Source organism: Galleria mellonella, unplaced genomic scaffold (genome assembly GCF_026898425.1).
Source record: "Galleria mellonella isolate WM207_F2 unplaced genomic scaffold, CSIRO_AGI_GalMel_v1 utg377, whole genome shotgun sequence".
In the NCBI taxonomy this organism is placed as follows: domain Eukaryota; kingdom Metazoa; phylum Arthropoda; class Insecta; order Lepidoptera; family Pyralidae; genus Galleria; species Galleria mellonella.
The window spans coordinates 1050070-1077513 of NW_026442089.1; the positions used below are offsets into that span (position 1 = coordinate 1050070).

Genomic DNA, 27444 nt, shown 5'->3' on the forward strand with positions numbered 1-27444 from the left:
TGGGCGTGAGTCTCTCCTCTTAAGAGGAGGATCTGCCAGTCCATTGTTAGCAGGGGGGAAAGGGATTGTTAGTAATGTGGACTATCAGTCCTATTACTAGCAATATACCCTATCAGGTCGACCTCCACGTGATTCTCCCTGAAAACCGTCGCGCTTAATTCCAGGTGTATTCATCGCGATGGGCTAACTGACCTGCCCTTACATCCTCACTTATCACCCCTCACTGGTGCCCCGCCAGCGTATACCGTTAGCGCAGGCGGTGTTACCATTCCATTATCATACATTGAAAAAAAAAAACGCCTTGAGAATCGCCTTCATTCTGAAGTCCGTTGGAAATTAAGAATATTTTTAAAACATGACTGTTTATATCATAAACATTACATTGTAATATCACTGCACATATACACGTGTACATAGAATGTACTGAATTCGTTGTATACAATAAAATCTTTATGGAATACGCGAAATGACAAAAATACATAACGTGTAGTTTAGAATCTGCGTGCAATTGAACGAGTGGCTCGTAAAGTTAACGGAGAGACGGCACACGCCAGCCGACCGATCTCATGATTACATTGTACCAATATTCGGTCATCGTTTAAAATTTACAAGAAACCTGCGGGTCTAACATGAAATCAAATTCCGAATTTTTGGAGTTAATTTCGTGTTTGTACTCATACCAAAATCAGCCCTAGCTAATTGTCAAATTAGCTGATTAAATTTTTTTTTATCAGTGTTCTATATACTTACGAATATATATGTTTTTACTGTATTATTTAATAAATAAAATAACTAATTACGCATTAAAAAAATGCAGAAATTACAGGACAAAATAAATATAGAAGTTATAAAAGAATCACTCGTAACTATTTATCACGCAAAATTGTATGAAAACGTTGACCCGCTTTTCTCAAAACATTTGTATGCAGACACTCTTTTTACCTGATCTACGAAATGAACAAACAAACAATAAATTTTTTTCCTGTTTATAATAATAATATAGATAAATATCAAGTGCAATTAATCATAATACCAATAGTAGAGAGAGAAACCACCCCTGATATTTCATAGCATAATTTTTTCAATTTTTATATACCGACCCTGGAATGAAACCCGAAGCAGCATCTGGAATTTATAGCCCCCAGAGAGCGGCTGTGTGAGTAGCTATTATATAATTTAATAAGGTAACATCACTTGTTTGCGGCGCTCCACCGACTCGTGTTCCATTGTGTTTGCTTTGTGCCCGCCACTGATCAACAAACAAACATGTTTTCGTTATAATCTCTTTTGAATACACTCGTATTATCGTATTGTCCTGTTCAATTCTCAATTGATCGTACGCTATTTGTATTTCGTGTACAATCGACGATAATTAATTTTACGTAGACCTACAGCCTTGTTTCATTTTATGTTTATGAAGTGAAAATGGAATGGCAACCCTGCCCGCGATATCTGTACATTCTAGTACTAGTGACGGGTGATAGGAGAGGATGTCATGTAGGATTCATGACAGTTGGTTTATCGGGACAAACCAGAGGAATCACATGGAGCTTTATATATCAGATCATATTTCTAGCAACGGTGGCATTGTTAGTGTGTGTCAAGTAATAACAAACTCATAAACTATTTCTAAAGTAAAAAAACAAGGGTAATGGTAACCCCGCCTGCGCTAACGGGATACGCTGGCGGAGCACCAGTGAAGGGTGATAGATGAGAATGAAAACAGGCCAGTTAGCCTATCATGATGAATTCATCAGAAATTAATCACGATAGTTTCCAGGAGGAACCGCGAGGAGGTCGACTTGGTTGGGTATATTGCTAGCAATGGGATTCTTAGTTTCCATTACTAACAATGAGATTGGGGGAAGGCCCCCAAAAAAACAAGTCGTCCTCTCTCCTACTTGCTGTGCCCAATAGGGTTCATAATTGAAATTGAAATGTTATCTACCAACCACATTATGGAATGAATATGCAATGAATAATATATACTTATTTCAATACATTCGATGTGTATGCGAAAACGATTTTCGCAAAACCTGCCCAGCGCCGCTCGCGGAGCGGTTACCATGCACAGTCCCCTCGGCTCGACGCCATTTAATAGCATAATGAAATATTTCTTTCACATGAAAACTAATAAATGTAACGCCAGCTACCTCAGCCTCGTTATGAACATGGATTAAATCAACTCTGAGAATGGAATAACGTTTTCATTTGGTAGAACAAATTTTGTGGCCTCGGCGAGTGAGGGCGCCGTCGCTGCGGGCTGTTGACGTTTGATAACATATTTCGTCACGACTCGCATTTTCTTAACCGTAAACTTTCAATTTAAATTATATTTTAATATGTCACAAAATGTTTGTGCTATACATAGATGTACATATGTAAGAAATAGGGGATTTTACATTCTGTTTAACTAGTGCAACGCAAGAATTTAATACAATGAATGTATGCGTCTAATCAGTATATACGTATCGTATCACATATCTTGAATGTATTTAAAATTCAGTTTGCATTTTTAAATTCAACTATTCTCTTATATCTGTAGTTGTATTAGGTAATTATTATAATAAAAATATTGCTAATCTTATATTTACTATTGTGACCTAAAAAGATAATATGTGTCACCTAATTACATTATTTGGAAGGGTATCGATGCCTGTAAAAAACAAATATAAAAAAAAAACTTGAGTTAATTTAAAAAAGTTCATTTCCAAAATCAAACTTGAGTCCTTATTTACTCAAAGTAATGAAAAAAATTGAACACAATAAATTTTATTTTTACATTATAGAAATTAACCAAAGGTAATTTTTTATTTATATATTTACTCTTTATTGCACCACTTAAATAATGATACAAAACATATATACACATATGAAGCACAAAAGACGGTCTTATCGCTAAAACAATTACTTCCAGACAACCTTTGAGTAGAGAAGAAAAGAAAAAGGTGGTAGCTATTTGGCGCAATAAGTTTATCTAATAAAAAAAACGCTCGTGTTAAAAAAAAAACATATGCATACTAATCATATAAATACCATGCATACACCTAAACTTATAATAATATCTAGTTTACAAATAAATATATAAAATACATAAACATACATTAAGATTCAGATATATACGTACATTATTCATATTATTATGTATCTATTATGTATGTATTATGTATAATCAGAACTTATCTCTAAAATATTTACTATTTCGTCATTATTTCAGACATTAATTATCCGCAGTGGAACGTAAGGTCCGATACATTTATGAATGTGGTGAGCAATGGAATATTCGTTTAGCAAATAATGATGTACAGTTTCGTCGCGGAGGTCGTGGGGCGCAAGTATCGTAAGATGTCTGTCGCGAAGGCTCTCCGGTCGATAATGTAAATGATGTCATAAAGCACGACCTTACAGACAAACATAAACGCTGTACGCTTAATATCTAGTTGTTAAATATATAATGTATACCTAGATCCAATGTACATGGAAGTTTTACAGTTAACGACCATGTAGGCGGCGATAATCGGCCAGGGGTTGATGAAATAGCATTGGATCGGCGCGAGACTTTTGATGAAGATAAATTAACCGAAGGGTTTCTATAGGATGACAATAGAATGACAACACCGTCCGATGATACTCTGCGCTTTATAAAAAATAGCATTGTTGAAATAAAACAGTCTGTGTTTTAAAATAATGGTATTGAGGTTAAATCATTGTTACATCTAAACATGATAAGCTTTTTGCCATTTTTTAAATATCTCCTCTCTTCGTAATTAGTGGAATCTTTAGTTTTGATGGCAAACTCACTAAGTGGGGCGTAGGCGGTGTCTACTCACATGTGATATCGTTTTGCGGCCATTAATCACTGCAAGGATATTGTTCGTAACTATATTAACATATATAATTCGGTTTTAGTTAGCTTGTGTTGGGCAAGTTTGTTTAAAATCGTGAAACTCAGCATACGATCATTATCGTCTTGCCTTTGTCACATTTAAAACTTTAACTAAACAATAGTAACTTTATAATCTTATTATTTGGGAACGGTGCAGCATTATTTTTTGTACAGCCACCTTACCACGGTTCAGACTATTTTTACGCAAAATAATCTTTAATACTGTACTAATATCTATATTTTTTTTCGTGTCCTCGTTTTACATTCCCTTACCCGGGGATGAAACGATGAATTGACGCAGTATACTTTTGCTTCATCTCCATACGGAGATCATATAAAACCTCTGTAAAATGTACCTTTGATTCCTCCGAATAACATACCAAAGGTTAGTGGACTAACTTCTCTATAACTGGGATGACCTTTATATCTGTATATGCCTACGATATCCATACATGTGCTAAGTTTTTTTGTATGCTTAAAAATGTTGGACGTGAATAGATACAAAAATGCCTCGGGAAAGCCAAAACATTCCATACCAGTGGTGCTTCGCATACAAAGCATGCCACTCTCTTCACAATATATACTTATGCTTACATACCTAGAACAGACGCATCAATTGGACGCTCTGCGGACACTATTTTTGTACCACATATAGGTCACATTGCAAGAGCAATTGCAATTTGGTTGTGGATCTATAAATAGCTGTTTAAGAATTGTTATCACCATGTGCACTAGATAAGAGGGTACAAAAGATTATACCAAATGCATGATCAGTATTACCTTCAATCAGGTGAATAGGAAACGATTTGCCATAGCCATAGTGCGTCAATAAAAGCTGTACTGTAACGATCTGTTAATGTCCCATTACTGGATATGAGATTCTCCCCATAAGGGGAGGATGCCTACTATTACCACACTGGCCAGGTTGATTGGTACCTATAGACTTTAATTACGAGTTTCTTTCTTGGCGTTGGAATATTGTACCGAGTTCCTCGAGCTGCCTCTTACGACATCCTGAGTGATGACAGATTGTATTCTTGCTCTGTTACCACACAGCTCGGGTTCTTACCACTAATATATAAATTAATTTATTTGAATAAAGCAGTATTTTAAATGTACTATTGAGTCATGGTCTCAATGCAGCTGATGAAATACGGGTATGACATAAGAGCAAACCTGTGTTTATAGAGGAACAACATTCTTTATTTATTTTCATCAAGGACAAAAGTGCCGGAACTCATTCGAAAGTTATCGCGACAGGAAACTCATGTCACTACGCGTAAAGACATCCGGGCACATTTAAGAAGTTTTATAATTTGAACATGCCCCGAGAAATTATGCCAAAAAAATAAAGAAAAGTTTTCTCTTTTTTATATAAAAAAAAGACAAACAAGTAGATAGGTAAACTGATATCTCTTTTCATTTATATTTACTGATAACGGTCACGTATGAACAAAAACAGTACCATGGACACCATAATTTTGTGGTATTCATCCAGCATATTTATATCGTAGTGGCCATGGCACCCCTATTATTTTTTCTACTTAGTGTTTTTTCATTGCATATTATATTAGTAGAATAAATAGAATCGCAGCGAACGAGGTGGACATATTTGTTACCAATGTTTACCACCACTAGCGCCGCTATCGGCGTCGTTTGTCGTATCTTTCCTCTATTATGAGTCGTTGTTGCTCAAATTACATTGTTGCGTCAAAGACCGTCGAAGTAAAATTTATGGCAGGTAATCTGAGGCGTCTCCACCTGCACGCTCCCACAGACCATTTATCTGCATAAACAAATTTCTTTTCATCAGCAATATAGATAGGATCTTACGAATATCTACTGACAAGCAATACAATTCTTTCACGACCGCTCCAGTCTCTTATCGTCGCAAACACGGTACGTTTCATAAAATTAATTAATCATTTCGTGTTCATAGTCGCTGATAATAAAAAATGAATTATAATAAGAAATGAGATATGTCTAAAAGTTCTTTGAAATATAAAACATGTCTTTTATTAGCATTAGGTACTATTTTATTACCCAACTGTTATAAAAAGTAGGTTAATTAATTAATCATTTTCTGATATTATATGTATTATAATAATATATGTTTTTCTTCGTATCCTTATGGCTAAGGAATGTAATTATGACGTGTAACCTGTGCCACTACCCTTTTTCAAGCTGCATGATTTTGTACTTTTTGGATGGACTCTTGCAAGTTATTCCAATTGCCTGCTGAATTATATACATTCATTTTATTTGTGCTTAATCTCTATTCCTCTTTCCCTCCACACAACCGCCTAAGATTACTCCTTCTAGACTAACCGGATTTCGTTTGACAATATGTCCGAGGACTTCTGGACTCTATTACTAACTGTAGACAACCATGTCCGTATTTGAAGCTGTTCGAGAATAGAATCATTTGTTCGGCATTCTGTTTAGGAAATTCGGAGCGTTCTACGTCAGCACCATATTTTGCAAGGTTCTATTTTCAAAATTACGAGTATATGAGCTTCTAATATCCATGTTTCCGAGACTTACAGGAATATTTAGAAGACAAGGGTCCTCATAATAATAAGGGTCATCTTAAGATTGTGATGCCTCTCTTCTCCCATATGTTTTTCAGTCTCTTGACCGCCGATTTGCCATTTGGGATTTTCTTTTAACCTCTTGCTTACACTAATTATACAAATTTGTGTACTACGACGAGGTCGCACAACTCGTTGGTTCTTTAGACAGCATCAGTTCTAGTTAATTTTAGTTCTGTCGTAACCACGACGTGGTGCAATCCATGTCGAAACGTCGGCAATAAAGAACTAGTTATGTACTATTTACCTGTAAAAGTCATCGCGTTAAGTCCCGATTGTGTATTTTAAATAAGCATCAGTTCTGTCTACAAACAATAGTTTGGTTTTAACTCTATAAGCGCCTGTAAACTGTATATTTTTGTTTTTGTTTTTGTAAACAAATAGTATTCATTCATTTTAGTTTTTTCACTTTTAATAAATTATTTTTTTAACTATTAATTTTAGTCTGAAATGAAAGAAAGAAAAACTATTTATTTACTAACAAACTTAGATATTACAAAATGCTAACAATAAATAAATTCGAGCCACTGAAAAGGCTCTTACTCAGCATGTGTCGGGAGTCCTTACGGCTCACCAACGCTGGTCTTCCTATACAAAGAGCGCTGTGCGCAACAATGACATTAAATAACAAGCAACATTTTTGCATTTTTTATTCTATACTTTTTCAGTTTACTTCTTTCTTTTTAATGAAAATTGATTTATAAGCGTTTTCAAAAGAAGGAGGGTCTCATTTCACGTGTAATTTATGTAAGTAGCTCGAAATCTAAGCAAATTTTTGCTTATTGTAGAGCATTGGCCTCTGTTTCGTGCAGGTAGGTAGGTAGATAACTATTTTATTTTTAAAAAGTAAAATATAATCCATGTTATTCGCTGATAATATAGTTATCTATATGCAAAATGATTTTTAAAATTGGTTAAATATTTTCTGAGTTTATCTATTACCAATCAAAAATTGTAACACGCAATTACAGTTGTACCCATTTGCATTTATGTTGTATTGTTGTTAAGAGAGGGCCTGGCTGGAAACCAGCGCTGTGCAGCTGTACACACTGCACTGAGACACTCACAGCATCTGCTGAGCCAGTTCCTTTTGCCTAATATGACACACTCGGGGAGAAAGGGATTGTTAGTAATGGAGACTGGAATCCCATTGCTAGCAATATAGCTAGCAATCAGGTCGACCTCCTCGCGGTTCCGCCTGGAAACTATCATGGTTAATTCCTGATGAATTCATCATGATGGGCTAACTGGCCTGTTTTTATTGTCATCTATCACCCTTCACCGGTGCTCCGCCAGCGTATCCAGTTAGCGCAGGCGGGGTTACTATACCATTTTCACCCATAAAAAAAAATGAGACACTTCTTATATATGTAATATTTATGTATATTCTTTTATAATTGTGTTTTTCTGACAATAAATATTTTCTATTCCATTCTAAATAAAATCTTTCCTTTTTATAATATTAGTTTATATCAAAAGTTTTCGTTTTTTTTTCTTTTTATTTTATATATATTGTTACTGTTATTTTTGTAATTGCGACTCCAAGGATCCTTGACATGTAATGGCCGCTTCTACGATCCCTGTAGGTACGTAGTCCTGTAGCGACAGGCAGTTGACCCCTCGCCGTCTGAACTGGAGGTTATTGGCTCGCCTTCCGTAATGGGGCTGTAGATGTCGCCAAATAAGATTTATCGCCAGACAACGAACTATCACACCGCTCACATCAGTGTAGAGTTCAATAAGCCAGAGTAAGATAGGACTTATTGACAGCATGGCTGCACTCGGTTAATCTTAACATGGGTTTCTACCAGCCAGCAAATCCTTGTTATTTTTCTACGGGTGAAATAATTTAATAGGCTTTCGAAAGAAGGGTATCCGAGTTCGTTTGTGTTTTACGACTACGTCCTACGTTGTCTGAACTGATTTTCACAAATCTTTTTGTAGATGATAGAAATTTTTCCTGTGTCAAAAACGCATTCTACATTTAAATATATATATATACCAGAGGGAGACTTTGTACAAAAGTCGATTGCTTGGGTACCTCTGTCCCATTCGTGTATCAACCGTGAAGCAGTTGTGTTTGCATGGCTGTGTTTCGGTTTGAAGGGTGGGATATGGCGTGAATTTACTGGGTACAGAGGAATAACACCTGAGTCTTCAGAAATGGCAACGCATAGGGGATATCATGGGCGAAACAGTATACTCTGTTATGTCCATGGTACTGCTCATGTCTATAGGCGACGGTTACAACTTTCCATCAGGTGTATATATATATATATATATATATATATATATATATATATATATATATATATATATATATATATATATATATATATATATATATATATATATATATATATATATATATATATACGTAATATATTGCCATGCAGTCCCGACATAGGATGAGCCATCCTTTCCTTTCCCCTAGATCCCATAACAGCTGACTAAGGGAACTTAATGGTAGAGGAATGGGAAATCACCAAAGCCTAATTGCGGTCGCGAACCCGCCTACTGAACGTGACAACTATTGGAAAAACTCCCCTTTATGGGGGAGGCCTATTTTCAGCAGTGATTAGTGAACGGCAAATGTGATCATGTTGAATGGTAAATAACTGAGAATCGCTAATCGGCGTGTGAGGTCGTTCCGCGTAATAGAAATTTTGTGGAACAAAATGTAATTGTTGCTAAAGTAACCATCTTAAAAGCACATCTATATATATATATATATATATATATATATATATATATATATATATATATATATATATATATATATATATATAATATTATACATTAAATACATTAAATATTACATATATTGCAAACAGTTTGCAACCTTGCCTTGTTGGGAATTGCCTTGCCCGTAACGTGTTTTTTTAGTCCTATAATCTAGGGTCCTTCAAACGTAACGTGTAAAAACAATTAGTGAGCCAGTATCGTGTGGTCAATGATTCAGAGTGGAACATTTTCTTTTCTGTTGGCTGTATTTATGGACCATCTCATTTCTGTGTTTCTGAAATTATTTTGAGTTATGGCATTTCATCATTTACTCTATCTTATTGTCTTGTCTCTTTTTTAATTGTCAACATCTTCAAGAAGAAGAAAGTTTTCAATCCGGTTGTATTTATTTCATATGTGTTACCTCATAACTCCGTCAGTTTTTAAACCGATTTCGAAAATTCTTTTTTTTATCTGAATAGATATACTTACAGATTAGTCCCATAGAAATATTATAAAAATCAGTTTAGTAGTTTAATTTTTATACCAAAATAATTAGTTTCGTTACAATTGAAGCCGCCTTTTTTGTAGGACACAATCTTTAATTATGTTGAGTTTATGTTTATGAATAACACACTATTTTATGTTACCTTACAAAAAAAAAATATCTCATTTGTTTCTTTATTTTGTATTTATTTTAATTCAATATTTTTAATTCAAGATGGTCACAAAAATACAGACGAGTCTGAAACAAATGTATAACTTGCAAATTGAAAAGATTCTTCTGGAAGACAACGTTTAAATTATATATTTATTTGTTATAATTACTATTTAAGAGAGCCTGATAGATTTTCAATTCGCTCGCTTAGGAATCACACGATAAAAAACATAATAAAATTTAATTACTGGACGCTTACTGAGGTAGTAGGCACTACTAATATAAAAGATATATTACTTGTTTAATATTCTGAATAATGTATGCTGACAAATAATAGGGGCTTTTGTTCATTTATGTCGCCCTTTTATATTAGACTTCTTAATCTATTAGAGTACCCATATATTAAGTTGATTACCTGATTCAGCAATCTAGAGCCATGTAACTATATTTAAATAAATCTTGTTTCGAAAACATTTATACCTTTTCTATATGGTAAATAATAATAATTTAATGAACAAATATATATATATATATATATATATATATATATATATATATATATATATATATATATATATATATATATATATATATATATGCAATTAGAAGATGTATATCATTACATAATGCTTCACAGTAAGTGTCTCTGATCTATGAAGGTCAGGCTACCATACTATACGTAATAAATTGTCTTATATAGATTTAAGAAATTTTTAATAAACAAAAAATGTTGCAATTTATTAAATAAATATAGAAAATGTTATCGAAGTTCGAAAAAATAATGAAATACTTTATTTTGCTTTATGCTTATGACGCTTCCGGATCTTGAGGTTGATACTACCGGACATACGAGTATATCTGCATCGATATTGCAACTATATTATAAGGAGTCTTTGTAAAAACAATATTTTATACTGTGATGCAACTATGTATCTAATTTTTTAGCTCCAAATGAAAGCCAATAGGATCAAGACATTTTAATTTCAGTTTTATATATATTTTTACAGTTTTAATAAAAAAAAAAAGAAAATTAACAATAACTGTTTTTTTTTTTTATACAATTTAGAATGGCAAACAAGCTGGCGGCCTACCTTATGTAAAATGGTAACCGTCGCCTATAGACATGAGCAGTACCATGAACACAGTAGAGTATACTGTTCCGCCCATGATACCCCCCATGCGTTGCCATTCCTGAGGAATCAGGTGTTATTCCTCTAAACCCTGTAAATTCACGCCATATTCCTTCAAACCGAAACACAGCCATGCATACACAACTGCTTCACGGTTGAAACACGAATGGGACAGAGCTACCCAAACAAACGACTTTCGTACAAAGTTTCTATCTGGTAATAATAACTGTTTTAAGCACATACTGCTTTAGTAGTGCCTAGTTTGGTTAGTTTTCGTGTAAATTTGAGTACTCGGGACGTTTATTTGAATAAATAAGGTGTCGTGTATATCGTATTAAAATTAATGCTTCTCTCGAGTAAAGTAATTAAACTAGTAGTAATATTTATTGTAATTTCCTTCTTATGCATTAAGGAAAAAGATTTTGTCATAAACGCAATAACTAAGACACATTGTAAGAAAAAGCGAGCAAGTTTTCGTTCTTAAAATTATCAAACAACAATAGGAAGTCGCTCAAACCATTCACTGGCTATGTTTATTGAACGAAAAAGTTTTCCTTTTCTTTGCTAAAGAATTATTACTTCATAGAATACTTCTGATAATATTGAGTTTGTCTCACTCGTGATAATGCTGTCGCTTTCAGTTCCAGCAATTTGAGTGTCTTAGCTTTTTTATGAACTCTAAAGTTATAAAGGTTGGTATAATATGATTATAAATTTGCATTAGTATATTTTTTATAAGAATTGTTATTACTAATTGTTTTAATTCTCAGTCCGATCAATATTTATACTTTTTGAGTTTTTAAACTTTGCATGCCTTGTCTGCGTAGGCGAAATATGTGGACTTATGTTTATAATTAACATCTATATATCTACAATGTTTCTTATATATATATATATATATATATATATATATATATATATATATATATATATATATATATATATATAAACATAATACCAGTAAATAAGGAATCACATTTTTAGGTGTACTGTAAAAATATTATTAAAAACTCATCGTCGTCAATTTTAATCAGTTTATGATAATGCTTTTTGCAATCATTCCGTGCAAGTTCTATGTCAATTTTGTTACAACTGAAACTTCCATTTTTTTGTGATACAAAATATGTATTTCTGTGTGACAAAGTTTACTACAGACATTCTTTCATATCTACGAAACATCTCATACCCCATTGGCGTTCCCTAAGTCTCATCTCACCTAATTCTATTTAAATTATTAAAAATAGGTTAAAAAAATACCTTCCGGACAATTGGACTTAATACAATCCGAACCCAAGTTTCTCTCTATCCGGGCTGTCTATTTCCAGTTACACCAGTTTTATGTGTTTGCTAAATTTTACACGTGACTTCGCCCACGTAACTGGAATATGTTTACCAACCAGGATAAAAAAGTAGTCTATGATCTTATTCATCCCATATAGATTCTATCCCATCTAAATTCCCATAATTGAATAAATTGTTAAAGCGCTATAAGGCAACAAACAAACAAACAAATTTACTTTTACATTTATAATATTAGTGAGAATATATTAACTATTAATCGGTTAATTAACAATTAAATTTTCAATCCCTTTCACAAATCTACTTATTACGTACCTAGTTAGTTTAGATTCGGCATTTATATACGAAAATGTTTCAAAGTGAATACTACAGTTGGGGATTTTAAATACTGAGTTGAATGACCTCTCAATAACTCGATCCGACAAAATTCGCAGCCGCATATTATACGAGTATCTTTGAAGCTTGAAATTTGCTAATTGCTAGTATTCATCCCGCTGTGAACATTTACCAAATTTATAAATGGGAAGTTTAATAAGCTCTCTTGTACCTATTTTATAGTAGGTATAGTTTTAAAATTGTAGTAACTTAAAAAAAATATTTTTGGTGAATGCGATTTAGCAATTATAAATAAAAAATAATACATTACATCACTCTTTCACTTCTAATTACCAATCAAAAACACATTGTTTGTATTTAATTTCTTATGAGGTTTAAATTTTTTTTAACCATTAGTTTATACAGGTTGACACCGAAATCCCTATAATTCTTTTAAAGGACTTTTAACTTGACAATGGGTCGCACCGTGTTGGTTTGGGAGGCTTCCCTTTTTTTTTATACAACTAAACGAGCTGACGGCCCACCTGATGGAAAGTGGTAACCGTCGCCTATAGACATGTAGCAGTAGCATGGACATAACAGAGTATACTGTTTCGCCCATGATACCTCCCATGCGTTGCATTCCTTAGAACTCAGGTGTTATTCCTCTGTACCCTGTAAATTCACGCCATATCCCACTCTTCAAACCGAAACACAGACATGCAAACACAACTGCTTCACGGTAGAAACACGAATGGAACAGAGGTGGGTACCTCTCAGCAATCGACTTTTGTACAAAGTCTCCCTCTTCCTATTTTTCGATGCACGTTTTCAGGAAACCTGTTCAATATTACTGATAGGACACTCCTGTTAAAAGGTGTATATGATTGTATAGATACACATTGTTTGTTTGAATTTAGAACTTAGAGTTGCATATCTGCGAGTATTAGAACAACAAACAAGCAACCAGGAGATTTGAAGCAACCAACTCTTTCGAATAATTAGTAGTCGAATTAGTGAAGTCGAGCTTCGCTACGTTAAACGAATCTTTCGAGTTCTTATTATTTTCAACAGTCTGGAACCCCCTTTAATAACAAACGCGACTCCCTCAAGGGTCGCGACTTCCCTGTTGAAAAAAAATGAACTATGGTAATCCCATTTTACCATCAGATAGGCCATATGCTTGTTTGATATAGTTATATAAAAGGAAACAAAATAAGAACTTGTATTAGTTACCTGCATTATGTTTGTAATTATATATGTATATAAAGGAAAACCAAATTTCTTCTGGAACAATCTACGTAAGAGTATAGTGATGTTCTTTGGTGTGGTTTGGCGACAATCTTTAAGCCGTCTCAATAAAAGGAGGAGGGGTTGTCTCCTTTCCACTCCCTCCCACTCACTCGCCTTTCGAATTAAACACACAATGGCGGCCAGTTCGCAGACCTTTGTTCTGAACAATGCAAAACTAACCTTTATTATGTTGTCATGCCTTTATTTCTATATATCTTCAGACACGCAGTTCTCTCTGCGAGTGCCAGATATCTCTATTTTAACTAAAAAAAGCCGGACTTATGCTTATTCGTATTTTTTAAATACACAATCGGGACTTAACGCGTTGAAAAAAACCTTAGCGGTTTAGTACCTACATACCTGCTTCTTTATTGCCGACGTTTCGCTGTAGATTGCATCACGTCGTGGTCACGACGGGATTGAAGTGAGCGGCGTCTTTGTCTGGCAGCTCGCGCCGTTTCTTAGGGTACTCTAACACTGTCACCATTATTATCTGTAGCCACCCCACACACCGATTGTGTATTTAAAATATGTGTAAACAACGTGAAAATTTAAAATTTACTATTCGTATTTTTGTCGAGAATATTCGTATAGTTTCAGGACCATCTGTATCTTTCAATACTTTTACTTTATCTTGTATGATACATATTTATCAGAGGTAGACTTTTTTATACAACTTAGAATGGCAAACAAGCTGACGACCCACCTGATGGAAAGTGGTAACTGTCGCCTATAGACATACCATGGACTAACAGAATATATTGTTTCGCCCATGTTACTCCCCATGCGTTGCCATTCCTGAAGCCTCAGGTGTTATTCCTCCGTACCCTATAAATTCACTGCTAAATCATCAATAACATCTGAGTCCTCAGGAATGGCAACGCATGGGGGGTATCATGGGCGAAACATTATACTCTGTTATGTCCATGGTACTGCTCATGTCTACAGGCGACGGTTACCACTTTCCATCAGGTGGGCCGTCAGCTTGTTTGCCATTCTAAGCTGAATAAAAAAAATCTTCCTCTGGTAAAAAACATAGTACAAAACTCGTCTGCTAAGGCTAACCTTTGCCCTACTATTGTTTTCACTATTAAGCAGCTATGTATTAAAAAAAAATCCCAAATAAAACGTAGATTAAAAAACAAAAAAAAAAGTTGCTATGTTTGCATGATTGTATTTCGGTTTGAAATGTGAACTCATCATATCAGCCGTAACCTGCTCAGTGTTGTGTTCCTCCCTCTCTTGAAAGAGTTTTGCCAATAGTTGCCACATTTGGCAGGTTACAGGTGATGTTTTAAGAGAGACCCTACTGCCTATTCCTCGACAGTTAAATTTCCTAAGTCGTCTCATACAACAGCTATGGGAAAGGAAGGGGGCGGCCAAATCCATGCCTTGTAACAAATAAATGAAATATAAATGATGGCATTGAAACTGCAGGGTACGAAGGCAACATCTTAGTCGTCAGGGTTTATCCGTAGTCCTTACATATAACAACCTATGAGGGGTACAGTGTATATCACAGGGTATTCCATTAACTTTATTATCTATGGTGTTATTCATATCGTCCATAAGAGACATTTGCCACTCCCCATGAGGTGGGTCGTCTGTTTGTTTGCTATTCAGAGTTGCATAAAAATGTACATATTACCAACTATGGGAATTTTTAACACCCTATGTAACATAGTATGGTTTCTCTTATTTCTCATTTTCCCTGCATTCTTCCACTTTTATTCTGTATAACAAAGCACCACTCTTGTCATGTGACTTTACAAAGGTGTAGATTGGAAACCTTCACAGCAGGTATAAATAAATATAGTGTAATAATGTTATCATCAACACATACATCAAAGGTTTTGCATGATAATGGAATCAATTCTCCACCTACGCAACCCATTTGTACTGGCAGGAACACTGTGTAGTGACAAGGCCACACAAACGCGAGAGCATTTATGTTAAGAAGTCGCTTCCAGTAATATCAACGTCTACATTACACATCTACTAGTAATTTAGAATCGAATTAACCCTCCGCCAACCGTATAGGACAATATCGTCCGCGCCGAGTTTGGACCTGATGCATATCTTTGTAAGAAAAAAAGGACGGAGCCACGAACCCCTCTGTAAAAAAACTTACACAGGCGAGGTTTTGAAAGGTGCTTATATGAAGAATAAATCTCCAAAACATTTCTTCTTAAAACTAATTTGTATCCAAGATGTCGATTTTTTAGTGAAATCTTAGAAATTACGGTTTTTGTAGAGTTTACAAAATTTTATTTCACCAGCGAGTAAAGTATTCAAGTCAAAAAGTATGGAAATAGAAAAAAGAAATCTAGAAAGCATTTCTCGAATTTTTTTGGAAATTTTCCCTATCTTTAAGTAGGTCAAATTATCGTCTGAGACGATATCGTCCGGGACGGTTGACGGTGTGCAAAAAAACCCACACGGTTGGCGGAGAGTTACACAAACTTGATTACATCTAAATGATCACGTGGCTACGCGATAATGAATACATCATTTTTTGCACGGCACAGAATAGCAAACAAGCTGACTGTCTACCTCAACAATGTGTTAACTGCTATACTACTGTGTTAGATGCTATATGCGGCGCAATTAATGTCCGCAGGATATTATAAATGATTTATGCAAAATCAGAGTTTGTACCAACACCTCCTGTCCTGGTCCTCAACCAGGGTGGTATTAAACAGTAATTTCATAGCAAAATATCACCCTTAGAGTAAAAACATAGCTGCTTGTTGGCACACGAGTGAAATAGAAATATTTGTAGTTTTTTTTTTGGAAAGTTTGTTTTGTATTACAGTTTTATAATTTTATATTAGTTTGAGTTAATAGGAAGTACCGAAGCTTATTACAGGATTATTAGTTATCGTTGTGTAATCATTATGGCTTCGGCTTATTATATAAGTATATATTTATATATATTGAACTATAACACACAGTGCCTCTAATAAAATGCGCTCAAACTTTATATACGTTAAAATACAATTCTTTATACGCAAAATATAAGGAGAAAACCGGATACAAATCACTAGAGCATTGGAATTTTCAAATGTCCTTATATATTAGAAAAAACAAAAGAGTTTTTATTCATGAGCACGGTTCACGGCTGTATCGCGAAAAGAGCGAGCAGCGCGTGCGTTCGGCGGCGGTGGTGGTGGTGATGGGGCTGATTATATATCACTATGCAGTCATGTTCTCGCATCGCCAAGTGACGGGTTTGATTCCCGAGTAGATCTGACCGATAGTGAACTGTGTTCATGAGCAAAAGCTCCTATCGAGTTCAAAACTAGTTAGACATGCTCGACTTTAAAACGTAAGTCGACATAAATAATACATAGTTTCGATAGTTGTTGTTCAGACATTATAGTTTTGTTGTCATTTAGTTCAGCATTCGCTAGTCCTCGAACTCGGTTCGTCATACGAGCGGTCCGTGTGTCGCGGACACAATGACATCATCCAATACGTAATATCGCAGGGTATCTAGGTTAAATGTGGATAATCTCCTTCAGATAGACTACTTGTACGCGCGTTTAAGACCAAAGTGCAGATTATAGGATGCTCGACGTCGTCGATAACAGCCGCTTCAGCCTTCATTCCTGATTTGTGGATTTCATTATACCTAATACACTTAACGCGAATTTTGTTCAAGTTCATATGCTTAGGCTTTTAGCTTCCTATTTAACAAGTAAATGTTGTCTAAATCAGTCGTAAATTAAGATAAAAAAATGTAGAGATAAATATACTCATTTTAACACGACCATGTGTGGTTATTCTTTTTTTGAGATAATTTTTTCTAATATGTACCTATCACACACGGTATGTAACTTATGAAATGAAAATCATTGCTTCAAGCACAGTGTTCCACCTGTGAATCAGATCCTTAAAAAAAAACGTAAATCCATGGTTAGTTACCGAAACAAGGGTTGTTATTCAATTTCATATTAATTTCAGTCAGTATTCATCACCAGAGGGAGATTTTGTACAAAAGTCGTTTGCTTGGCCACTGCTGTTCCATTCGTGTTTCTACCGTGAAGCAGTTGTGTTTGCATGGCTGAAGAGTGCGATATGGCAGTGAATTTACAAGGTACAGAGAAACAACACCTTTAGTCCTCAGGAATGGCAACTCATGGGGGGTATCATGGGCTAAACAGTATACTGTCTGTTATGTCCATGGTACTGCTCATGTCTATAGGCGACAGTTACTACTTTCAATCAGGTAAGCCGTCAGCTTATTTGTCATTCTAAGTTGCATAAAAAAAGTATTAAATTTGCTTAAACATATTTTGATTAGAATTTTTTTTTATACAACTTAGAATGGCAAACAAGCTGACGGCCCACCTGATGGAAAGTGGCAACCGTCGCCTATACACATGAGCAGTACCATGGACATAACAGAGTATACTGTTTCGCCCATGATACCCCCCATGCGTTGCCATTCCTGAGAACTCAGGTGTTATTCCTCTGTAGCCATTAGAAAGTTTCTGCCAACATTATTGATACAACTAGGTACGTACTTATATGTACATGTAAAGTATCGACGTATTAGGTAATATAATACTTCCAATGTATAATGTAACGGATAACTCAGCTCATTAGCCGTGGAGCATATCGAATGCCGGTTCTTTATCAAAACCCTATTTCAAACTTGGTTAATTACTTCCTCGACGAGCGTGTAGAGAGTGGCTCACCGGCGCCGGTACATACACGTACATTGTTGTTTATAGTCTTTGTAGATCGTGTTCGAGCGAACTCACAACTTAATGTCATTAACTCGTTAATAATGAGTTCATAAATAAACAAGTAACAATATCGCTACTCGTAACACTGCGATATTGTTGACATAATGAATTCCTTTTATTTCTAATTGGTTTCTATTAGATATTAACATGTTACAATTTATTGTGATTATTATAATATAGCAGTCGGTCGAGTGACCTCGCAAACAAAGCCAGCGTAGTATTATTGGTATTTTCAGTACATACTCGTATAGGATTATATTTCTGATCTGATTTTTTATTTACCGAGTTTAGGGATTTTTTTTTTGCATTAATACATTGTGTTTCCCTGGCCTCATCGTAAAATATTAAATACAATATGAATTAAAGGTTTTTAGGATAATTTGTATCACAGAAATGATTGTATTATAGAAATTTTTAGCTCATTTGTAGCTCAGAAGCTCAGGTTTTGCATAATGTTAAATGGTTATCATAGCCAATTAATATAATGGTTAACATTGGATTTTCTATGTCGCTCCTGTACGAACCTGGCGTAAAGACAAATAGAGAATGTAGTGGGAAATACACATTGATTGCTAAGCAGTAGCATCAATGCAACCAATCAACTACACACAGGTATTTTTTTCAGTCCTCTTGATTTTCTACCGTGGAGCAGTTGTGTTTGCATAGCTGTGTTTCAGTTTGAAGAGTGGGATATGCCAGTGAAATTATAGGGTACAGAGGAATAACACTTTAATCTAAATTGAGAATAAATACTTAATCTGGTAACACTTTATACATATTTCAACAAAACATTTTTGTTATGTAGATGTTGCTGTGCAACTTCTATTGAAGTTATCATGGGGAGTGCTCTGAGGAAATGTTCGGATTGATACTTGCTGCTGATTTTCACCACCGTACAACTTGCGACAAACTATAGTTCCATCCCAACCATCTGGATGAGTGGCGGTACTCCACCGTGTGTTTTTAGCGGACTTCCTTCCACGTACAATTACTTCTTCATGTTAATTTCAAGCAGCAGTATTTCCGAACCGATACGACATCATAACCTTCAAGAAAAGAGCATGTTAATTTTTAAAAAGGCCGGCAGTACACCTGCAATCTCTGTAAAATAACAAAAAAAATATACAATATAATATGTTCTTCGTGTAGTCCCGGTATAGAATAGATCACCCCTTCCATTGCCGTGTGTGTCGTAAGAGATAATTAAGGGACAGCGAAAGATAGGCAGCAGCGTCCCACTTCAAACATCTCTAAAACCTAATTGCGGTTGCCAATCCGCTTGCCAAGCATGGCAACTACTAGCAAAAGGGGAGGTTTATGTTCAGCAATAGACAGTTGAAAGCTGATACGATGATAGTGATAAATATAATATGTTAAAAATAACGTCAGTTACAATCATGATATTTTTTAAAAACCGACTTCTGTCTTGACAGAATTAATATAGGAGCAACAAGGGGATCGACGCCGATACGCGCGTCGTGCACACACAAAATATTTCACTGCATTGAGGAGCTTCTTATTGAAGGCGGATGAAATATGATAAGATGCGATAACGTATTTCCTCCATTCTGCTCGTAATGATAATGAATGTGAATGCCTTCGCTCGCCGCGCCGCCCGCCCTACAGGAGGCTATGAGGACGCCTACTGCGCACATTACCACGGTTTATTGTACGCGGCGCGGCGCTACAACAATACACGGAAACAGACGCCACTATACCTAGTCCTTTGTCTCCGGATACTATCGTACGATGAAACAAGATGGATTGATTATTACAATGATTATAATCAAAGCACATAGCTACTATTAGTTCTGCCGACAAACAGTATTCTAGTGTAGTTTTTACTTGGTTCTAGTGAAGTCACTTGGTACTTAGAATTGGGACTTAAGACCTTAATATCACAACGCTTGGCCAATTTACATTATCACCCAAATGTCCAAATATAGTAAGTTGCTTTAAATTCTAATTTTAGATCTGTTAATACAATTATTTTCATTTCAAAAGCCAGAATCTTTAAAAATTACAGATAAAATTAGACGGAGACATAATACTGAATTTGAAATGGTAACGCACGAGGGGCGCCATGGGCGTCACATTTATTCTGTGAGTACGGACTGTAACCATGGGGTCGTATTCATATATTTAAGCGACTGTTATGTTCCATCAGACGAACCGTCTTTCCAAGTTGCTTTAAACAAATAGTACTCTTATATGTGTGTTAATATCTTGTTTCCTTTGTTGCAGGGGACCAACCTTCACAGAATAAAGACAGCGACGACTTATACAATAATTCCAACAAACAAAACCTATTTTATAATTTAGTCCTGAAACCAAAAATTAGATATACACGGTAGATTTAGTTAATATCTCCTTAAATATTAACATTGCGAGCTGCCAAGCACTTCCCTTTTGTACATAATCTCTTATAAGTGTTGGTGATTGGGTGGAGACAAGCAAGTGACAGCGCATGGAACTATTGGCATCGTACAGTAGTTGGGATCTTCGGCTGAGCGCAGTGCTCCTTAGCAAGTGAGTATATATTTATTTTTATCTTTACGTAAAATAATATCGTAACGGAGCTAATACTGTACATAAAAATTGTTAGAAATGTAGTTTTGGGGTATAGTAGTAATAGTCCTAGCCCTAGCATAAAATGGGTCATCCCTTCTTTTCCCGTGGGTGTCGTAAGAAGCGACTAAGGGAAATTTATGGTCGAGGGATAGACAGCAGCATCCCTCTTAAAACATCATCAAAAACCATCTTCCCTGCCAAGCGTGGCAACTACTGGTAAAACCCCTTTTAAGCTGAGGCCTATGTTCAGCAGTAGACAGTTAAAAGCTGATATGATGATGATAGATGGCGTTAAAAAATAAAACTATGTAACTGACAAGTGAAATGAACGGCGCCATTGGTGTCACAGCAAATACTGTGACACACATGGTACCCCCTAAAGCGTTCAAACAAATGTGGTTACACTTACGCAGTCTGGAATATAATTTAATATCTATGTTGCGTGCAATCATGGGAACACAGTCTATATATAAACCATTGGCCTTACTTCCCGTACCTGAGCAGTCGCATAAAATTCCCGCAAATCCCAAATTCCAACGTTGTTCAGTAGCAACGGCCCAATAAACGTATAATTCCAGCTTCCTGTCCGGCCAGTCATAATATTTATACGAATGCTTTGATGAGCGCCATTCGCAACGAACACATGCTCCAAATGCGTCGCTTCTCTCACATCCTACCAATGTTTACAGTGCCCGAAATTTTGTTCACTGCCGACAAAAACCCTACTGATGAAATCTATTGTTATCATTTTAGATTGCACACGTATTGGGAAAATAAACATAATATGTAGAATTCCACTTTTGTTTGAAAAGAACAACAGGTGAGTTTCTTATTTTCTATTCATTCGTCTGCAATGAAATTGCTTTCTGAATTGAAAGGCAGAATTCTAAACAAGTAGATTTCCATTTTTTAAAAAATCTGTGACTTCAGTTGTTATAAAATATCGAAAATATCGACTAGTGGACTTACTTGAAACGATCACATGTTTCGGCAATACATTAGATTTAAAATATTATAAATATTGTAAATTAGAATTCGGAATTGTATCCATATAAACAGACTTTAGCTCCGCAAACTTTATTCAAATAGACTTGTTTACAAGCTCTTTGAAATCGTTACCTTTTATAAATCTGCTGCTGTATTTAGAATGTAGTTAACCGCTGAGAAGAATCCGCAAGAAACTCAACAGTCACTCTTTTGAATCTCAGTTAATAATATTTATATTTATTTAAAATTAACTTAATGCTATTGTCATAATTAATGTACAATATATAAAAATACAATTACAGTATCAAAATACAGAAAATACCCTCTTAAATAACTCAGCACTGTGAACTAACTCAGTTCTTTGATCAAGATATTTTTTAAGGTTGCCAATGAACATCTATTGAATAAATCCACTTCTATAATATTAAGTCTGTCATTATACAGTTTAAAGGCTCGCCTTAGGAAACTGACATAACAAGTTCTGTAATCAACTATTACAAATAAGTCCTTTTAGACACAATCTCGCTCATATCTACGAGGCACTCGTAAAATGAACATCGCTGAACAAAGCAGAAACATCTACGATGTTATTTAATATTTTAAACAAAAAAGTTGCATCAAAATAATGACGACGCTTCTCTAAGAACATTATATAATAAAGGAGATATCATAATCTACATAATGATGACCAGTTCTATAATCAAGTGTTTTAATAAACTTTTTCTGAATCCTTTCTATCCTATCTGTGTGTGTATTGTAATGAGGATGTCAAGCAGTGCAAACAAAATCAAAGTGACTACGAACGAAGCTATTGTCTTATATTTTAAATGTTACGGAATCTTTAAACGGTTTATTTTTAAGATAAATCACAGTTATTTGTAGGTATATTCATGATTTTCATCTATATGGGAATAAACGTCCACCGAATCTCTATTTTGTGACACTGTCATTAATAATTTACCGTTAGCAATGTAATCCAATAACTAATTAGTAACACAATCATATAATACAGCTTCTAAAAAAACAAGCGAATTGGTATCTGCTTGTTTTAGAAATGTATACTATGACTATATTATACTTGTCAGAAAACGTGAAGCTCTTCCTCACCTCCACTCCAGTTATATAACACATATTATTACATATATAATAAAATCCTTGCTAAAATCAAATTAGTCGATTCTCATAAAATGTTCTTAATGACGGATAATTAATTAACGCAGACGCTATTTATTTATTTAAACTTTACTACACAGTGAATTCTATGTGCATTGTGTGGACTTAACACCGGATTGTGTTCTCTACCAGTCAACCATTAGGCGAACCGAGAAATATGTAGGCGGTGCATTATTGAATAGAGGAGAAATAAAACAATACTAGACGTAAGATGTTTATATTTAATAAAATGTAATAACACTACTACTGTACGACCTGTATTTAATTATGTCAATTTAAAAATTTTATGCTACAAATTTAAAAAGAAACAGAAAAGTGGAATAAATTTGGGAATTTTGGGTAATCGTCTTTTACGTAATGGTTATATGGTAAAATATAGTGTAAACGTACAAAAGTATATAATTGGATAAAAGAAAAGAAACTGTATCAATGAGAAGAAATATTTGAAATTTTGGTAAAAATATTAAAATCGCATCTGGTAAAGCTGCTATAAAATCTTTGCAAAATTTTGAACAGTAAAATCCAAAATATTTAATAAATATTATAATACAAGTAACCTAAATTATAAACGGAATTTATATTAAATAATTTAATTTTCATGGCCCATTCATAGAACGTCACCGTTTATAATAAGCGAAAGCGAGCGTGTCCCTCCCTCCACGGTCCAAGTAATATTCACAATAGCGATCCAAGATTCAAATCCTGTTCAGTCCCATCCAACCGGCTAATGTGCGCTGAGGACGCGGCATACGTCTGTGAGCCACTCGTATCAATCACGGTCCCTCAGTCAGCCGACCGTCACCGCGAGCGGCCCGGCGCGGCGCGGCGCGGCGCGGCGACCCGACCCAGCCACCGCGACCCGGCGATTTGTAAGGCTGCTTTCCATTACACTACACTTCCTTATTTGCATAAAGCCACGTGTTCACTAGACGTACTAAACATATGTTGTGCAACATGTTGCATTACATGTTCAATGATGACACTAATGAATCTTGCTTTGTTAACACAAGTTAACACATTTAGCTCACTTAGTGCAATATACCCTATCAAGTCAGGGAGAAAGGGATTGTTAGCAATGGAGTTTGACAGCCCCGTTGCTAGCAATATGCCTTATTAGGTCGACCTCCACGTGGTTCCCCCTAGAAACTATCGTAAAAAATTCTTGTTGAATTCGTCACGATGGGCTAACTGACCTGCTTCATCTTGGGCTAACTGACCTATCATCCTTCACTGGTGCCCCGCCGGTGTATACCGATAGCGTGGATGGGGTTACCATTGCATTATCATCTATTAAAAAAACACATTTAGCTTCGGAAAGAAAAGCAGTGGCTTCAATCATGAGAAAATAAATGTGGGAACAAAGATGAAAGTAAAGCCTATCAATAAAAAAAAAAATTATAAAAATCGGTTAATAAGTTCATAAACTGGTGTTGTAATCGTGTAACATACGTGTAACAATTATTTATGTTATCGCACTTCATAGATACCGTATATTCATGTAGGTACATATAGATTTTGCTTCAATTTGCAATGTCATAAAATTAAAATGCGGCCGAGATGGAAATAAGCCATATCGATTGCAAAATATTTAAGGACATTGGTTCCGAATTGACAATAACATACATACAAAAATACAGAATCACTAAGAAACTCTTTGTATTGGCTTTAAAGAGCTTGTTGCGCGTTGTAATCGCAGTCGTCATGTTACATGTTACACTGTTATGTGGAACGTGTAACATGTATGTATATGTAGTCTTCTACCGTGAAGCAGTTGTGTTTGCATGATTGTGTTTCAGTTTGAACGGCGGGATATGACAGTGAATTTACAGGGTACAGAGGAATAACACCTGAGTCCTCAGGAATGGCAATGGGGGTATCATGGGCGGAACAGTATACTCTGTATATATCCATCAGGCATATGCTCCCTAACAAACAACAAATTTTGTCGAGCTACATGCTCGCGTGAAATTGCCGCGTACTGAACCTTAGCTTGTTTTAAACGAAATTAGTTCGCCTGTTGTACATTCGGTCACAAGCGCTGCCTCCGTTAAATTTAACCCTTACGCTCGTGTGAGCTGAGTTATCGCTTAGAGAGTAAACTTTTTCATTTATATTTGAATTCACTTGTCTTTTAATACTTCATTAGTTCATTTAACCCTACAATGCATGATTTTTTTAAATCGTGTCAAAAAAATATATGTGGTTCTATATAGTGTCTAGACATAGTAAATGATAATAATAACAATTAAAATTCATTGATTTTGTAGATATTTAGTTTTTCAATTCTGTTCCATATGTGGTACTGTATGCATTAACACTAATATTTGGATTTTAATTAGGAACAATGAACATAATCATATATTTAGTTTTACATTATTTATGAATGAAATTTATTAAAATAATTATTGTCTTTGTTTAAATACAACTTAACACAACACTTTTCGCAAAATATATATGTATTTCCTTTACATTGTGGATACTTATAGCATTGTCTCTTCTCATTCCATATAGGAAGATGATCAAATTTATCAAATCTTACATCTCGAAGGGGAAGGATTACTCTTTTTTTCTTCTTCTCGATCATGTCATCTGTGGTAGAAGGCGATCTTACTCTTTTTCTTTGTAACGATGGACCACTCATACAAAGTCTTTTAGCGATTTCCAGTTTAAAATGTTTTAATTTAATCTGAGTTAGGTCATTCTTCTATTCTCTTACCCTTTTGTGCAGCAGCCAGCAATTTATGGTGACAATGTCTAGAAAATGTTAAAATAAACGCAGATACCATCTTTTAGTATGTATTTTTATTTTATACTTTCCAAGAAAGAACTCCAAAACTGGCATAGTGAAAAAACTTCTACTTTGGTGTCATGACGTACTTGGCCCTGAAATGCTAGCTTGAGAATTTTTTGATTTTTCATTCTCATTTTCAGCGAAGGTAGTACCACAATTAGTAGAACAAAATGATGCATACCTGGTAGGCTCAATATAATTTTAAGAGTCACTATCTTTATTCATTTGGTGCAAGTTTTCTCTGATTCTCGCCATGTTATCATCATTTTCCACACCCAAAAAGCCTTGACCGTCTGCATTCCCTGACGGTATACCTAAATACTGCTCAATCAACTCGTTAGATAATACCTTTTTCACCATAATCTGTAATAAAATCCAACCGAAACAAAATGTTAGAAGTGAACTAATGCATGATGTGCCATATCTGGTACTCTTAAATAAGTTGATATGTTAGAACATAAAACAGTAATATTTCAAAAAATAACTTACCTTCATTTAATATACACTATTTCCAATGTAAATGTATTTTTTCCGCTTCCAAATATTCAAAAAGTTATTTTTTTAAGTATTTTCTATTTACGTAAACCACGAGTTCGCGTCAATCTTTGAAATTGTGTACGAAATACAATATCAATCGATAGCTAACACGTACTGGTGACAATTGCCGTTACTAAACCGTTGCTAAATGTATAAAGATTATTCTGTCGGTCGACAAATGACGCTAGGTGTCTTTAAACGAACAGTAGACTTAATTATTTTATTTGACCAGATATGGTACAGAATGCATTGTAGGGTTAAGAGTGAAGTGTCCCGAGTAACGATCCCGACCACTAATAGATATAATATGAATATATATTAGAGGAAGAGACTGATTTTTTGCTGATGCTGAATTGTTACTTGTTTAATAATTTGTCCATGTCCGACCTTAGCTTACTGTTCTTGGTCAAAATGACGACGTCCCAATGACCGCAAATAAAGATTGGACGAGACGGTAATTAACACGCTCATTTAGATGAAATATAATAATTACCTAGAGTTATCATCTCGACATTTGGACAGGTTACATCGGTCGTAACCACGAGTATGGTGTAGCGATATCAGGCTTCCGCTCCCGTGATAGGCATACTCGTATATTTCGCGTTCATTCTTGTCTCTTACGAACCACAAATCATGCAATGCAAAAGTCTAAAGTTTATTTGACAATTTGTTATGATATAGTGCTATAAAAATATAAATTTCCATGCACTGGAATTGACTGGAATTTCAGCGTAT

The 27444-nt window shown here is 35.0% G+C and overlaps 1 protein-coding gene across 12 annotated transcripts in view; it reads left to right on the forward strand.

The window, feature by feature from the left end:
• Window positions 1-27444, forward strand: part of LOC113521059 (muscle calcium channel subunit alpha-1) — a 91698-nt gene that overhangs the window by 15249 nt on the left and 49005 nt on the right. For all 12 annotated transcript variants that reach the window (XR_008253126.1, XM_052897620.1, XM_052897619.1 and 9 more), the window contains exon 2: window positions 20895-21179. The gene's annotated coding sequence lies outside the window, so the exon portion shown is untranslated. The remainder of the gene's footprint in view (window positions 1-20894; window positions 21180-27444) is intronic.